This window comes from Dipodomys spectabilis, unplaced genomic scaffold, assembly GCF_019054845.1.
Source record: "Dipodomys spectabilis isolate Male_0828 unplaced genomic scaffold, ASM1905484v1 ptg000157l, whole genome shotgun sequence".
NCBI classification, from domain to species: Eukaryota; Metazoa; Chordata; class Mammalia; order Rodentia; family Heteromyidae; genus Dipodomys; species Dipodomys spectabilis.
Window position 1 is genome coordinate 22,282,791 of NW_024870834.1, and position 16,786 is coordinate 22,299,576.

The 16,786-nt window shown below is 38.0% G+C and overlaps 1 protein-coding gene across 3 annotated transcripts in view; it reads right to left on the reverse strand.

The window, feature by feature from the left end:
- Positions 1 to 16,786, reverse strand: part of Sipa1l1 (signal induced proliferation associated 1 like 1) — a 335,149-nt gene that overhangs the window by 236,694 nt on the left and 81,669 nt on the right. For all 3 annotated transcript variants that reach the window (XM_042692744.1, XM_042692740.1, XM_042692742.1), the window contains one exon: positions 9,745 to 9,811. The gene's annotated coding sequence lies outside the window, so the exon portion shown is untranslated. The remainder of the gene's footprint in view (positions 1 to 9,744; positions 9,812 to 16,786) is intronic.

The following is a 16,786-nucleotide window of genomic DNA, read 5'->3' on the forward strand; positions in this document are numbered from 1 at the left end:
CGAAGTTGTAAAGTTCGTTTCCAATATATTGTCCTGTGGGTATCCTTGTTGCAATGGGTCATATCACATCCTTTTTTCACTGATTTGTTATTCCTCTTCCCCTCCCCAAATTAAACCAATGTATATACAAGATGCAGGGTACCAAAATCAAGTACAGTGACAGCAGGGGATATACCATAGGGTGTAGAACATACAAAGGAAACAAAAAAAAAAAAAAAAATCACATAGTACATTTAAAACAACAACGAAGACAGACCTCTTCTGTCCATATCTTGGGGTTCATTTCACTTAGCATCATCTTATATGGTCATATATACATAGCTTTTGAGCTTTTCAGCTCATCTGGTAAGATTATCCTATATTTATACTAATTATTGCAAATAAGGGAAACCATGGGACCTAAATTTCAGCTACCCTATGACCCAGCAATCCCACTTTGGGGCATTTACCCAAATGAAAAAAAAAAGGCCATAATAAGGCTACCAGCACAACTTTGTTCATCACAGCATTATTCACCATAGCTAAGATATGGAACCAACCCAGATGTCCTTCAGTAGAAGAGTAGATCAAGAAAATGTAGCATACACACACACATGCACATGCGCTCACATGCACACACACGCACACGCACACGCACACGCGCACGCGCACGCACACACACACACACACACATGTCCGTGCATGCCTGTACAATGAGATTCTATGCCTCCATCACAAAGAATGACAGCATCCCATTTGTTAGGAAATGAAAAGACTTGGAAAATATTGCATAAGCTTATTTTTTAGAACAGCTCTAATACTCTCTTCTGGAACTCTAACCGATGCAGTTATTTGAAGAAAAAAAATCTATTAATAAAAATATAATTATAAAAATAATACCTATTCAAAAGTGGAAAACTAGAATCTTTAAAATAAGTTTAAAATATAAACTCATTCATTTACCATGCAGAGATTAACCCTATTGATATTGTATTCATTTAAAAATTGAAATCAGAGCATATGAAACATTATGTCAACTTTGTAATTTAACAATCTGCTGTGTTCAATTTTCATGTCATTTAATATTCTTCAAATACCACATGTATGCTCACTGTAAGACAGCCAGGTCACTACATAAAGGGGCAGCAAGCTAACCACATAAGCTGCACATCGTTTTCATGTTAAAATTGTTAAAAAGATAAACATCTTGGGACATAAATGTTTTCAAATGGTTAAAAAAGAGATGTCTTCACAGAATGAAATCCTAGAAATGTTATAAGCAAGACATTAACTATTTTATGAAGGTTCTTAGCACAAACTCCAAACTTGTTTCTACCAAGTTCATATAGTAAAAATTCACTTAAAGTAACAGGACAATAATTAATTTGGAAATTGAGAAGGCTTTTTTGGAGAGAGAACCATGAACATTGATACATTAATTTTATATTGGAAATTAATGTGCTATATATATTCACTTACCAAAGTCAAAGCCTTTTCTAAAATATTCAATGTTCAGATTGAGTGTTCGGCTAGCCATTCTCATGCAAACCATATACCCAAACACACAGCACAAGTTCCGATTTCCCTTCTTCATTAGCATGGTATACATACTCAGAGACTATCTAGAAGCAATCTGAAAATTCTTATGGAAATTTATTCCCCAGCCTTTTATACTCAGCATGACCATACATAATTTAATGACATTTTTTGGAGACTTGCCTTTGGAGGCTTTCCAAAATATTTAGCATATTTCTGTAAAAAGTAATATTCATATTTGATCAGATTACATAAAATTTAATTACACAGTTATAACAACAAGAACTACTTACAAAAAGAGGTTTCATTAAGCAGTGAAACTGACTGGATACATTCCACTCAACCAGCTGATCCAGAAGGGCAGGACTGCCTGGGGGTGGCTGTCTATCCCTGTTGAACACCATGGATGTCACAATGTTTCATCAGAGATCAATGTAGAGATCAATGCTCCAGTAACTACCACCATCCACACAGCCACTGAACAAACAGCCAAGCTGTCCTTGACTTTTCTATTCCCAATTCCACATCCAGTCTAACAGAAATTCTTAACACCTCTGTGTTTGAGTATAGTTCCACCTCCTTGCCTTAAGAAGTGAGCTCCCTCCAGAGGGCAAGGATTCTTGCCTTGTTCATGGTTCTATCTCCAATCTCCAAAGCAGTCTCTGGCACAAGGGCTTTAACTCACACGGTTGATTGAAAGCAGTTCTGAAAATGTTTAACTCCTCTGGGAAGTCTGCCATATATAATTAGAAGGCCTGTGATAATTTCCAACCCCTTTAAGACTATACAATATTCATAGTTTAGGATCAACCACAACTACTGCCTCCATACCCTCATTTCACAAAATTGTACTCCATAACCCAGAAAATTTACATAGTTTATCCAAGATATTTAGGATCCAGAGCTCCAATACAAAACTCAATGCAGTACAACCAGCCCTGCCAGATGGCTACTCAACTGAGTTCCTACTTCTTTTGTTGTATAAAACATGATTCTTGCAAGTAGTTAGAAAACTGAGGTGAATTAATATAAGACATGTGTACATTTTTTTTTCCATTTGGGGGATATAACAAAACATTGAGCCAAAGGCCTCCTGCAATGCTTCAAGAAATGACACAGCAAGTTGAAAAGCCCAGGACCAGTTTGGAGACTGATACAATGCCAGACAGTAGTCACAGCAGACAGAAAGTAAAGGGCAAGTTGACTGGATTCAAATCCCAAAGTCATTGGAGAAACCTGCTGCTGCTAACTTTGCTTCCTGCTAACTTTTCTTCCTTCGTCTAAAAGCTCATCTTTCATTGAATCTAGTATAAATCTTTAACACAGCAAGAGAGAGAGCAAAATGGTAAATATATTGAAATAGTAGGAACTACTGTTATCTGTAATTTGGTAATAATCATCTGTTTTCACGGTTACTGTTCAATACAGTAACATAGCTGGGTGCTGGCAGCACAGGCCTGCAATCCTAGCTACTCGGGAGGCTGATAACTGAGTATTATGGTTCAGAGCCCGCCAAGGCAGGAAAGACTGTGAGACTCTTAACTCCAATTAACCACCAAAAAAATCGGAAATGGAGCTATGGCTCAAAGTGATAGAGTACTAGCCTTTAGCAAAAAAGAAAGAAAGAAAGAAAGAAAGAAAGGAAGGAAGGAAGGAAGGAAGGAAGGAAGGAAGGAAGGAAGGAAGGAAGGAAGGAAGGAAGGAAGGAAGGAAGGAAGGAAGGAAGGAAGGAAGGAAGGAAGGAAGGAAGCTCACACTCTGCAGTCTTACCAATTTGTCCTTATTATATGCTAGGCACTGTTCTAAGCACTCTATGCGTAATAGCTTTCATAATCATAAGTCTATAAAGTTGATCTACTGTCTCTAAAATTACCATTTTGCAAAGAAAGACTGAAGTACAAAGATGTTAAGCAGATAGTCCAAGGTCACAAATAGTTATGTGGTAGATACAAGACTGGAATCCAAATAGTTGGGTACCAGAGTTATGCATAAAACCTTATGCATCAAGTTCCTTCTCAAAGTAATCTGTTATACTAGAAAAGCATGAGGACTAAATGTTGCTGCCATTTTAAATCTGTAGTAGCACTCATATATTTTTTAAAATCTGACATCATGTAAACCACATTATGTTTTTGGGTTTTTTTTTGGGGGGGGGGGGGGGGTTGTTGTTGTTGCTGCTGTTTTTTGTTGTGGGGGCTGAACTCTGGGCCTGGGCACTGTCCCTCAGCTCTTCAGCTCAAGGCTAGCGCTCTATTACTTGAGCCACAGCGCCACTTCTGGCTTTTTCTGCTTATGTGGTGCTGAGGAATCTATCCCAGGGCCTCATGCATGCAAGGCAAGCACTCAACCACTGAGCCACCTTCCAAGCCCCCATTACTTTTTTTTTTTTGGGGGGGGGGGGTCTAGTTGTGGGGCCTGAACTCTGGGCCTGGGCACTGTCCCTCAGCTCTTCAGCTCAAGGCTAGCGCTCTACCACTTGAGCCACAGCGCCACTTCCGGCTTTTTTCTTTTTTGCTTATGTGGTGCTGAGGAATCAAACCCAGGGCCTTATGCATGCAAGGCAAGCGCTCTACCACTTGAGCCACCTTCCCAACCCCCCCCCATTACATTTTCTAATGACAAATCCAAGATTTTAGTATGCTTCTAAGTAATATTTAGATTTTACTTTGAACTTTGCATGTTCTTTTTACTAAGCAGTCTATCTGCTCTTGGCATTAAATATGACAAAATTAGTTATTTGATGATTACCTAACAAGAATGTCATGCTATCACCTGTTCAAACAATCAGTCAATGCTAAATGCTGCATCTTCAAGAAATTTCTTTTTAAAAACATTCAGGTATACATAGCTAAGCAAATGCTACTTAATTCAAATCACCTAATATCTATCACAACAAGACAGCTCTTTACCTATAAAATATAGTCAGTAGTCACTTGGACAAGGAAGTACTGGAGAACAGTACATTTTACATATGACCCCCCCCCCACACACACACACACTCTGTTAGCTCAAAGCATCCCCTGGCAATAAGTAATGTTCATATATGTATAGATACTGAAATGACAATTGCTACTTTCACATGACAACTGTAAGTTCTGTTCCAAGCAGGCAAGATGTGTTTCTAAGATATGTTCCAAAGCCCTACCTATGAGTTAGGAGACACAGCTAAGTGTCCGAAGATCTAAATGTCTGTATGTTGAAGTTGATTTATAGATCAAAGCCATTTATATGGCATGGCTTGCTTCTTTTACACAGAGAAAAGAGAAAATTGCTATCTAAACACAGTGACTGTTGGTGGAATGTTCGCCCAGTATGTATGAAGGCCTAGGTTCCGCAACCAGCAATGCACATGTGCATGTTCTAAATATGTTATATGTAAACTATATAAATATACATACGTACACTTAAAAAGTATACACTAAAATAAAAATAAGGCCATTAAATTTGTTTCTTGAGGACAATACAAAATAGCTCATGAAAAACTAATTGTTCAACATGCTTAAAACCACAAATACCCATTTAAGGCAAAAAAAATAGTGGCAAACACTAAGCAAAACTAGTACTATTTAAGAAGAAGCTGTTAATTTAGTTAATAATGTATACAAATCTCTACTTTAGGCATCATTTTGGGGTTAAAAATGCAGTATAAGCCTGTTAGAAGGACACAATTAGAACACAGTGAATTTTATTACCTCTGCTTTCAGCATGGTTCTATTAATGCCTGTTGTTTATCTAGGCAAATAAAGAGCAGCCTGGGAACTGTCCCAGTTTCTCTGAGAGTTATCAACTGAAGCTAATGTTTCCTGAGAGAGAATTCCACTTTAGAGGGTACTATGAGCTGGCCAGTGCCCTGTGCTGTTCCCACAGGCCCTGCTCAGTGTACAACATGGGCAATACCATCTCTGAGTCAGAATTGGGGTTCTAGGGAGTCTCCTCTCAGTCCACATTGCATTCCTCTCATCAGACAATCTAAGACCAAGGACAGCCCCCTAGCAAATAGCAAGGTACATCATGAAGTCTGCTGGGTGGCAGTGCAGTAACAAAGTGAAGATCTTTCTGATAACAACCCTGGTTTCTTTCTGATCTGTTTATCTGCAGTATCCCAGTATTAAGCAGTGCCATGGACATCCACACAACATGTATACCCCTGAAACGCTTCCTTTTCCCATTAAGTACCTCAGTATTGTAGTGTTGAGTATTCCAACAAATACTTAAAAGGACTCATAAGAAGCCACAACTAGAAAGTTGACTGGAAGACTATTGTATGCTCCCCTATGTATCACCCAAGTATGACTGACAGCCTCCTCACTTCCTCTGTAAAACTGGAACGTTGTGAGAGGTAACACGTTTACAGTATGGCTGGCACACACTAACTAACCATTCAAAGTACACAGCACTAACAAAACAGATCTGCAACAAAGAACTCTCCCAGCCTGAGAACTCTCCTGGCTTCAGGAGCTGGTCACTGCAACACAGGAGAGAACCCCACACACCAAGAATAAAGTGTGACTCGAGGTAATTAAAAATAGACAGTAATATCGCTAATGAAAACATTAAGGTAGGCTGTCAAATATCTAAGCCAACTTGATTCCTTCATATCAACTTGATGCAATGTGATGAAGTCTCTTAACTCACACAGGTCAGCTACACATAACATCGTACATCGATATAATGACTTACCTGGCAACATGTATGCATGCCAAGGCTGCATGGCTGCACTCTTCCAACCACTGATTGACTATGAACCAATAACCAAAAGCACATTCACTTGTAAGCAACAACTTGACACTGTCATGAAAATTATGAAGACGTAACTCAAAATATCTAACCAAATCACAGCATATAGAGTTTGACCTTTCTTGTATTTTCACCATCATCATCCCTCAACAGTGCCTAAGTTTCTAAATAACATGTCTGCAGTGCCCAAGTATCAGAGGGCCCCAAATCTTCATTTACAAAATAGAAGTTATACTTCTTTTAAAGGACTGAGTGTTAATAACCAGGCATATGGAAGGAAAAGAAATAAAATAGATTATCAACATAATGCCAAACTCAGTCTACTATTTTCAAGAGAAAATAGTAAGTATTGTCCTAAAATATTTTAAGGATAGGAGGATAGGTTAGGGCTTCCTAAGGCATAAAGAGTAACAATCATAAAAGAAAAAGCTGATTGTCTTTCATCATATCGCTGGGTGCCCACTGGCTCAGACCTATAATCCTAACTGTTCAGGTGGCTGAGATCTAAGGATCCCAGTTTGAAGCCAGTCTAGTTAGGAAAGTCCCTGAAACTCTTTAAGTTCAAATTAACCAGCAATAAGCCAGAAGCAGAGTTGTAACTCAAGTGGTAAAGTGCCACCCTTGAATGAAAAAGCTAAGGGACAGTGCCAAGGCCTGAGTTCAAGCCCAAGTACCACAATGAATGCACACATACACATATACAATCAACTTTTTATCATCAAATAATGCTGTTAAAAAAAAAGACTAAATGCAAGCATCAAACATGGGGGAGGGGGGTGCAGATATGAGACAGTTGCAAAACATAAATCTCAAAAAAATAGAATGATTATCTAGGATGAATGACTATCTTCCACAATGCAGTATTAAACTATACACTGCCAGTGGTTTATAACAGCCTGTGTAGAGGAATATCATGAATGAGAGACTAGCCATGCTGTCCTGTGAAGAACTAAAGGCTATGAACTGAAGGAGAAGAGTAGATTGCCTAGAAGACTACATGAAGAAGGAAGAAAATAAAAAATAGGTGCCAGTATAGTTCAAGTTACTAAAGAATAATAGATTATAATTATAAAGTACCAGTAAGTCTCCATTGAAAAGAAATTTGGATCAAAGTGGCCAGCATTAGCAAGGCAGAACATTGCTGGCCTGTAATCCCAGTACTTGGGAGACTAAAGCAGGAGGAATATGGAGTATTCAAGGCAAGCCTGGGCTACACAGCAAAACTCTACCTAAAAAACTAGTATTAATGATAACTTATTATACTGATTTCAAAAAAGCCTCTGCTCAAAATTTAATTTTGGAAGCAATATTCTAAGTCAGCTATATTAACTTATCCAGATAAAGAAGTATAAGGTTGTTTGAATGGAAAACATAACTTACTTTAAAAAACTGGATTTTTCAGGTTGTAAAACAACTACTCAAAGAGGTACAGTGCCTGCCTAGCAAAGTGCTGAGCTTAAATCCTCCTATTGAAAAAAAAAGGATTCATAGCACATCACATCTCAGTAGACGTTCTAAGATTTGTCTAAAAAACTTCTACAATAGGCTAACACTAAGAAAACACAAAGTAATATAAAATGACATAGAGCTTCCAATAATTGTTAAAATTATTCAACCAGAATTCCTGAGCCATGACTTAAGTAATTATACAGTTGGTTCTGTCTAGACATGCTATTCAGCTGGATTCATAAATCATGCCATCCTACCCTGAAAGTGCTGGCAGACTAGTATGTAAGAAGCAGTTAGCCTTTCTAGTATTTTAGGATATGAAATAACCATTGTATTTCAATATAGATATGACTACTTATGAAGATTTTTTTAAATTTTTATGGGGTTCAGACTCATACATGCTAACCAGCTTCTCAACACTGAACTATTTACATTTACTTCAAGTTTTTTCAAAAAACATATCTAAATCCTGCTCTGTCACCTGCTTTGTCTTTCTCTTGGCTTTCAGGGCAGAAATATAAAAGGCCAGCTTAGTTTGCTATCCACTCACCACGCCCTTGCAGTTAGACCACACAGCAGCATCAGATGCTGTTTTGCACAAATTCACATTAGAAAGTATGAGTTCTGCTTCAGAGGACTACTGGAAGCTGTTCAGCCTGAACTGCCACTTAGAAAGTGATACCACATGTGAAATAAAATCATTTCCTTTCTTCCCTTCAGCAATAAAAAGAAAAGAGAAACATGTGATTTCTAAGTACTATAAACACAATAGTAAGCGAAAGAGCTTTGATCAGAGTAGCTAAAGATGTCAAACCAATAAATATTGCTACAGAGAAGACAGACAAAAGGTCTATTATTTTCAGCTAAAACAAGAATGTATCCTACTTCTATACTAAGTGAGAAGAGAGGCATCATAAATATTTAGGGGGAAAATAGGAAAAGAACAACTTAACGTATGACACAAATTTGAGTTCAAATCCCAGCTCATCCACTGACAAGCTCTTAGTCCTCATAAACCATCAGCCTCATCAGTGACATAAAATTGTCCATCAAAATGTCACAGGATGACTAGAAACAGTAAATGAGATAAATACCAAAGTATTTAGCGAAGTCCTCAATTAATGGTAACTATTACTGTAACTGTTAACTTAAAATTCCTCAGTAAGGACTTGGAATTATCAAAATGAAAACCAAATTCATTAACAAGAATCATACCAATTAAAGCTTTCTAGTTGAAGAATTTTAAATTAACAAAACAATATAAGGATTGTACTTCATCCTTTTTCCTATTCAAATAATTTAAGTAAAGGGGTTTTTCTAGCTTTTTATTTCTTTTTTTTTATATTGTGAGCTTTTTATTTCTTTTTACTGAATTTTTTATTGTAAAGGTGATGTACAGATGTACCGTTACATACATAAGGTAATGAGTACACTTTTTTTGAACAGTGTTATTAGCCCCCTCCCTCATTTTCTCTTATTTTCCTCCCCAACTCTCCTCCCCACTACAAGTTGTAAAGTTCATTTCCAACATATTGTCTAATGAGTATCACTATTGTATTGTTCCACCCTTTGTCTAGCCATTTCTGTAATTCCCCTTTCCTTCTACAAATTAGATAAACTTATATACAAGGCAAAGGATACAGAAATCAAAAACAGTGACAATTGGGCATAAAAAAGGGGAGGAAGAAGAAAAAAATAAGTAACTGCCAACATTACATTATAAAACTTCTTGTTTCCATTTCTTAAAGTTAATTTTGATAAGCTTTATTTTATATGGTTATATGCATCCAGCTATTGATCTATTGTGATCTTCTGCTAAGAATAAAATAAATATTTTCCACCCAAAGCTAAGGACCAAATTCAGGGCTTTGCAAGTGCCAGGCAAGTGCTCTTCCACTGAGCTAAATCCCCAACTCCAGAAAAGGAATTTTTTAAGGAGAACAAAAACAATCATCTGGAATCCACTATTGCTGTCAATCATTGAAACAACCATTGCAAAGGTAAATTACTCTAAGTAAATATAAAATTGCACAGTTCCTTTACCTGTAAACCAACTTGTTGGGGTTACAGTGAAGTTCTGAGGAAGGCTGCCAATTATCCAAACACAAACCTGTTTGTGAAAAAATACGAGCTTAGTTTTTTGTTTTGTTTTCTTTTCTTTTAAAAGGTGCCCTATCTTGTTCTCTGCACAACCATTCCTGAAGGTTCCAGCCAGTTCTGTAACAGACTGTCAAACACTGATAGGACACGCAATCCTTTCAAGGAGAAGAATACAAAGTGTAAAGAAGGTGTGACAAATCACCTCAAGCCTCACAGCCCATGATTCTGAACTTCCATAATAGAAGAGTAAAGGCAGTCGTAAAAGTAGGGTGAACCATACAGACAGGACCACAACTGAAGGGCTCCTCTGTTGTGTGCATGATGTTCATACTAAAAACTACAATTTTGCTACACATGCCATGGCACTATACACAATTGTATGGATTTATTCAGCCATAAAAATATGAACTCTGTTCTGCCATTGCCAGACAGTAGTTTCTATGCATCTGCACTTGACCTATTCTTCCTAGACCACCCTCTCTAGAAAGCATTTCTCAAAAGGCTGAAATCATTTTTTGTTGATTTCCCTATAGCACCACCTGCTTCATGCCAGCTTCTTTCTCTGTTTTGAACTAATGTCATCCTTCTGTACATCTAGATCTCTTCTATACTTAGGAATCCTAAGAACAGGCTCAGTTCGATTCACCTAGAACAGGGCTTTCCTCTGAACTCCATACTCTTTTCTTTTTTTCAAAGACTGAAGTTAGCCGGGCACCTAGCTACTCAAGAGGCTGAGATGTGAGGATCGCAGTTCAAAACCAGCCCGGGCAGGAAAGTCAGTGAGACTCTTATCTCCAATAAACCACTAGAAAACCGGAAGTGGTGCTGTGTGTGGCTCAAGCCGTAGAGCGCTCGCCTTGAGCTGAAGAGCTGAGGGACAGCGCCCAAGCCCAGAGTTCAAGACCCATGACCAAAAAAAAAAAGAAAGAAAGAAAGACTGAAGTTAGGACACAAAATTTGCTTGAAGATGTTTTCTTTTTCTGTGTGCTGGTACCAGGGGGCTTCGACTCAGGGTCTTGTACTCTCGTTTGCTTTCTCACAGCTGGTGTACTACCACTTGAGTCATACCTCCAACTCCAGCATTTTTGCTGGTTATCTGGAGAAGGAATTTTGTAGACTTCTCTGCCTCAATTGGCTTCAAATTATTATCCTCCAGGTCTCAGTCTCCTGAGTGGTTAGGAATACAGGCATGGGTTATGGGTGCCCAGCTGAAAATGTTTTCTCAATTTGAGAATTTATGTATCTGTAAGAAGCTTCTCCATACAATTCCCTATTTGTTGATCTGAGGCTCAGCAACCTGCCTCCTGTTTAACTGCCTCCTGGTAACCAAGACTAAAGAATTGATAGAGGATTATTTAAAACAAAGGTTCTAAAGCTGTAATTGTCTATCAGAATAATCATAAGAAGGAAGTTCCACCTATTTTTTTTAATTATGTGACCTTTTTCAATCTTCATTTCCTTATAAGAGAAAAGGTACAACACTGCCTTACTCACAGCAGGTTTAAATATAACATGTCTGACAATGTTTGCCTCCAAACCTAGGGACACAAGACTTGCTCAGTCTCTATGTTATTTCAAGAGGACAGATTGAAATTCTGCTATAAGGTCATCCTCTTCTAAGATCCATAATTCATAAATTTCATATCTCTTCATTATCAAACAAGTTTAATATAAGAAGCTAGAAGCTGAACTCCAGAATATCAATCCTCCCACAAATATTCCATTTAGAATCACTTTATTCTAATACCTCATGATTCAGTTTAACATTCACCAGTAGCTATTTACTCTCTAGGGAAAATAGTGTTACTTTGATTCCAATCCTAGATACTCACCCAAGGACTCAGAAAACTGAGAAATCTGTACATATCAAGAACAGGGAGGAGGTTACAATGTTGAAAGAGTAGGATTGTTGTCTTTTCCCTTTTCTCCCTGACTGACAGCAGAAACAGAAAATTTCTACTTAGATTTCTCTCTTAGATTTCTTACTAACCTCAGGATAAATTAAAAACCATTAATAAAGCAATTCAATTGAACATTCTCTTCCATTAACTTCAATTATTTCATGTAAACACTTTTCTCTCCTCAAGTAAATCATATATACACAAAATTCATATCAAAAATAATTTTATATATAAATCTGACATCTATTTGCTTAGGTTTAGCATTCTAACCCCAGGTCCTGTGGTGCAGGTTCCCTTGTGTAGGAAAAGGTTTTTATGGGCACAAAACTGGCTCTTGGGGAGTGATAAGCACTAGTCATTTCCCATCCCAGCCTTTAAGTGGCCAGTACATCATTGACTTCCTTATAATCTCCCAAAGCTGTGAGCATCATTTGTGATTCCCTCATACAATATAAAGACTCTAACTCAACAGCATGTAAGGGTAAAGACTAAAATAGTTCAAGCATGTAAGGGTAAAGACTAAAATAGTTCAACCATGGTCCACACAGCAAAAAACAGTGAATAAGTACTCCTTGTAGGCATGGTACAAAGATGCCTAATGTCAACACCATTTTCCCAGAAGCAATGAAAAAAGAAAAGTTTTGTTTCTCACGGTCCTATTAAGAACACAAACCATTTGCATAAAAAGAAATCACATCCTATCTCCCAAGATAAGCTAAAGAAATACAACCTGGGAACAGTGGCTGGGAAATAGTCTCAGGTACTGAAAAATCTGATAAATATCCATTTCCTCTTATAAGAACCAAGAATAAAGAGAGTCCAGGTATTTTCTACTCTGTTCTTCTGAAACTGCTCTGATTTCAAAATGTTCTCTTCAATCCCAAGGAAAAGGACTGAATGGCATGCTATTTTTTTTTAAATGAATGTTAATTTGATGAGAACTTTATCCTGGTCCCATTGAAATGAGTAAGGTCTTCCTTTGTATCCACAGAGAGCAGGGAAGGATGGTAGTTTCACACTGTTTGTAAAGGCTCTGGGCACCCACAACTTAGCCATGGATATTACTTTCAGATACATGAACTGCCTGCCTGTTTAACGTACTCACTAAGTACATGCAGAAACAAGACCCCAGGGTTCAGAGTGTCTGAACACATAAAATGGAATGTGCCAAATCACAGACATCTAATCTTCACAAATGTCTTTTCTTGCTTTGTTTAATGACTATAATAAGAGTTCCTTGGACAGGAACTGAGAACTAAAGAACAACTTGTCAAAGACAGTCTACATCCCAATGTTACTCATTTCTATGGGACAAAGAAATAATGAATGCTAATTCTAGGCTCTCCCTCCTACCTCTGCAGGTCCCCAGAGGTGTACTCCACAGATGTAGAGCTGTGGTTCAAGTGGTAGAGTGCTAACCTTGAGCAAAAAGACTCATGGACAGCATCGAGGTCCTGAATTCAAGCTCCAGGACTAGAAAAAAATTACTTCCTTATAAAAACTATAACCAGTAGATTGCATAGAACACAACTGAGGCTGTATCAATGGCCTCCTTCAAACTAGACACCAGGCTGCAAAATTATAAATAGAAACTGCAAAAGGCAAAATATCTTCAGAAATCATCATGAATTGCCTAGGGCTTGCTGGACTCCAGAACTGTAAGTACAACATTCATACTGCTACCTACTACTCTAAATTGGCTCTATTATGCCTAGCATAGAGAAGATTCTACAGGGCAATCTAAAAGTCAACCCAATGTTTCTCATCTCCTATTAGGCTACATTAGCTTCAAAAGCCTGTGAGGAAATCACAGACTCTCTCAGGATGATAAATCTCCTTTCTTCCCCTAGGGTTTAACTTCAGGACCTTGCACTTGCTAGATACTCTTCCACTTGAGCCATGCCCCAGCCCTTTTCTAGTTTAGTTGTTCTTCAGATGGGGTCTGGCTTTTTACCCGAGGCTGCCCTTGAACTGTGTATCTCTGCCTCCAAAGTTGGAATTACAGAAGCATACTACCATGCTGGCTTGTTGAGATGACACCTCACTAACTTTTTGCCCAGACTAGCATGGAACCATGATCCTCCTATCTAGGCTCACCTAGGGTTTTAGGTAGAAACTACTATTTTTCCTCAAATTACCTGTTTTTCCTCAAATGTTCCTATTTACCTGTTAGGAAAAAAATACTTAATATTTACCCAAAAATTATCCATTTTTTTCAACTGCTTCTTTATTAAATGATAACAAAATAACAACTTTTGTCATTAATTACTAGAATTAGAAAATTTCCAAATTGTTAGGGATGGGGAGGAGGTAAAATCTCATTACTGTTTCATGCTCTGGCAAACCTTACTGTACTTCCATCTATGCTCTGGGCTTTGAGTCAAGTAAATGAAATCTTGGCGAGAAAGGAGATATGTTAATTTAGAATCCTGACCCTTCATAAAGCAAAAGGAAGAGAATGTTAATACTACATTCTTTGAATTTTTTTTAATTAGCCCAAGAGGTTTTATATTTTTACTTCTCTTCTGTTTGGTTATTTTATCTAAAATGAATTATAGAGTATCATTAACATTCTAAAGCAACCTATCAAAAAAACCTTTTAAATCCTTTACCATGAACTAAAAAATATCAAACTGGAAGAAAAGAGTCTTCATTTTCAATGTAACCAGTTTTTCAGTAAACTACAATAGCTATGACATGGCAGATTCATTCAATGTACATTCAACAGCACTTAATATCCCAAACACTATCCCCAATCATGGATAGAACACGAAGAACAAGACAAATGCAGGACGTGATTACAGTCTGATAAGACAGTGTCCTACCACCTCTAGATTCATCTAAAAAAATGTGCTTGAAAATCAGTCCCAACTAATTTTGAACACATTTTCTCCTCACATTAATGCTAAATGGAAACTTTATTATTATAAAGCACAAAAGAAAATTCTCTCCCAATAGCAGTCAAATAGCCCTATTTTTATAAATAATCTAGATGGCTCAAGGTCCAAAAAGCATACTCTGGGAACTTCTGGGCAGTATATCAAGGACAAAGGTCATCAGAAGTCTAGCCAGATCTGGCTCTTTGCTGGGACTAAGGAAGACAACTCAGGGAAAGCCCTGTGGAGTCTCAGCAAAATGTTCTGGCTAGTCTTATGCTCCATGGGAAAGACACTCCATGTATGACTTGGATTAGAAATAGACTCATAAATCACCTCCATCTGCAACATACTTAGCTGTGTAAGCAAAGAAAGATGTCTTCCTATTCAAATATATTTGTGGCAGTATTATGTCTCCGCTTATTTCATAGGCACAAACCCACCTCACTGACAAGATTCTGAAAACAGAAAATCAGAATTAAAACAAACACATAAAACGAACTAGGTTTAATGATCTTTCCTAGATGGCAAAACTGAGATGCTTTTACATCATCTTAACTTTCCTCAGCCATATCTTTTAAAGAGTTTAAAAACAATTTCAGTTTCAGAAATCATACAAGACATTTTTACCTTCTCCAAAACTATCAACGGTATCTCAAAAACAAATGGTCCCAATATTTTGGGGGGTGGAGGGGAGAAGGGTGGGAAGAAATGCTGGCACTGGGACATGATCACAGGGCTGCATGCTCTTGCTCAGCTTTTTTTTTTCTGTCTGAGCTGACTCTGGACCATAATCCTCAGATCTCAGCCACCTGAGCAGTTAGAACTACAGCTGTGAGCCACGGGTACTCAGTCCCCCTGATTCTTTAACTGAGCCCTCCAAGCTCAGTTTCCGATCAAAGCTTTCCACTTCACTTCCTGCTCGACCCCTTCACACATTCATCACTACAGGTAAACTGAACTATCCTCACCCATCTGGGCATGCAGCTCAGTTTAGCTTTTCCATGTGTTTTCTCTTATATTCTCAATCTGTATAAAATTTCCCAGACACCACGGTAATCTGCCCAATTCAAGGGCTATCTCTTTAGCATTCCAAATGCCCTTCTGCTGAATTTTCATACAATGGGTTCATGTGGAACAAGCATGAGCTTTGGAAATAAACATCATTCAATTTTCAACACAACTGTGTTAGTCAGGCCCTGATCATGAACCTTCTCTCACAAATTTCAACATGAACAATATGTTCATAACAATTGCTTTGCAGGATCTGAAAGCACCGAGCAACATTTACTGCCAATCCTAACAAAGATCTGGACTTTAAAAAGAACTGAAACACCACAAACCTCACTTTCTATCAGTTGGCTCACAGGTGCTGCATCTTATCTCCAAACCTAAATAACAAACTGACTCCAACATGCTGTAGGCCTCTGCATGCCCACATCCATCCCCCAGAGTGGTTGGTGACTTGTCTCTCCCTGGGCTCCAAGGTACCCTATGTTCTCCTCACTCAGGGTATCTCTAGTTTTCTCCATCAGGAGCTCCTCCAGTGGCACCTCTGCAGTCCAAGAACAGTCTCCCTAGGTAATAAACACACTTGAAAAGAATGTGAAACACAAAAATAAAACCCAAAGACATTTTGAGATTCTGAAGCTGAAAAACAAAGAAAATACTTGCTAAAATGCTGCAGTCTTTAAAATTCAATATAAAAAATAATGGCTGTGAATTCAAATCACCTACTAGGCACTAAACTGCATTGCCTTTGCCTACAACCTCCTCAGTGGCAGCTACCTTCTCTGCAGACCTGGGGAGGTCATCTAACCTCTGAGCTACCATCACAGGTAGCTCATCTCTAGCATAATTGACCATACACTGTATACATTTTCATTTTTCTATCATCTTCCTTCTACAACAAGATTAGAAATTCTAGGGGAATGAGACCTGTGTGCCACTGGTCTTTCTTTCCAATGCTTCTCCTTTTCCCCTTCACATAAAACAGAACTAACATGAACTAAAAGGGAATGACAAGCTTCCAAAAATAAATATTGACAAGCACCCATGGCCTAGCCTGTAATCCCAACTACTCATAAGGCTAAGCTCTGAGAGATCAAGGTTCAAAGTCATACTGGGCAAAAAAGTGTGACAGAACATATCTCTAATTAATCAGTAGAAATGGTAGACTAAAGATGTGGCTCAAATGTAGAGCAGAAC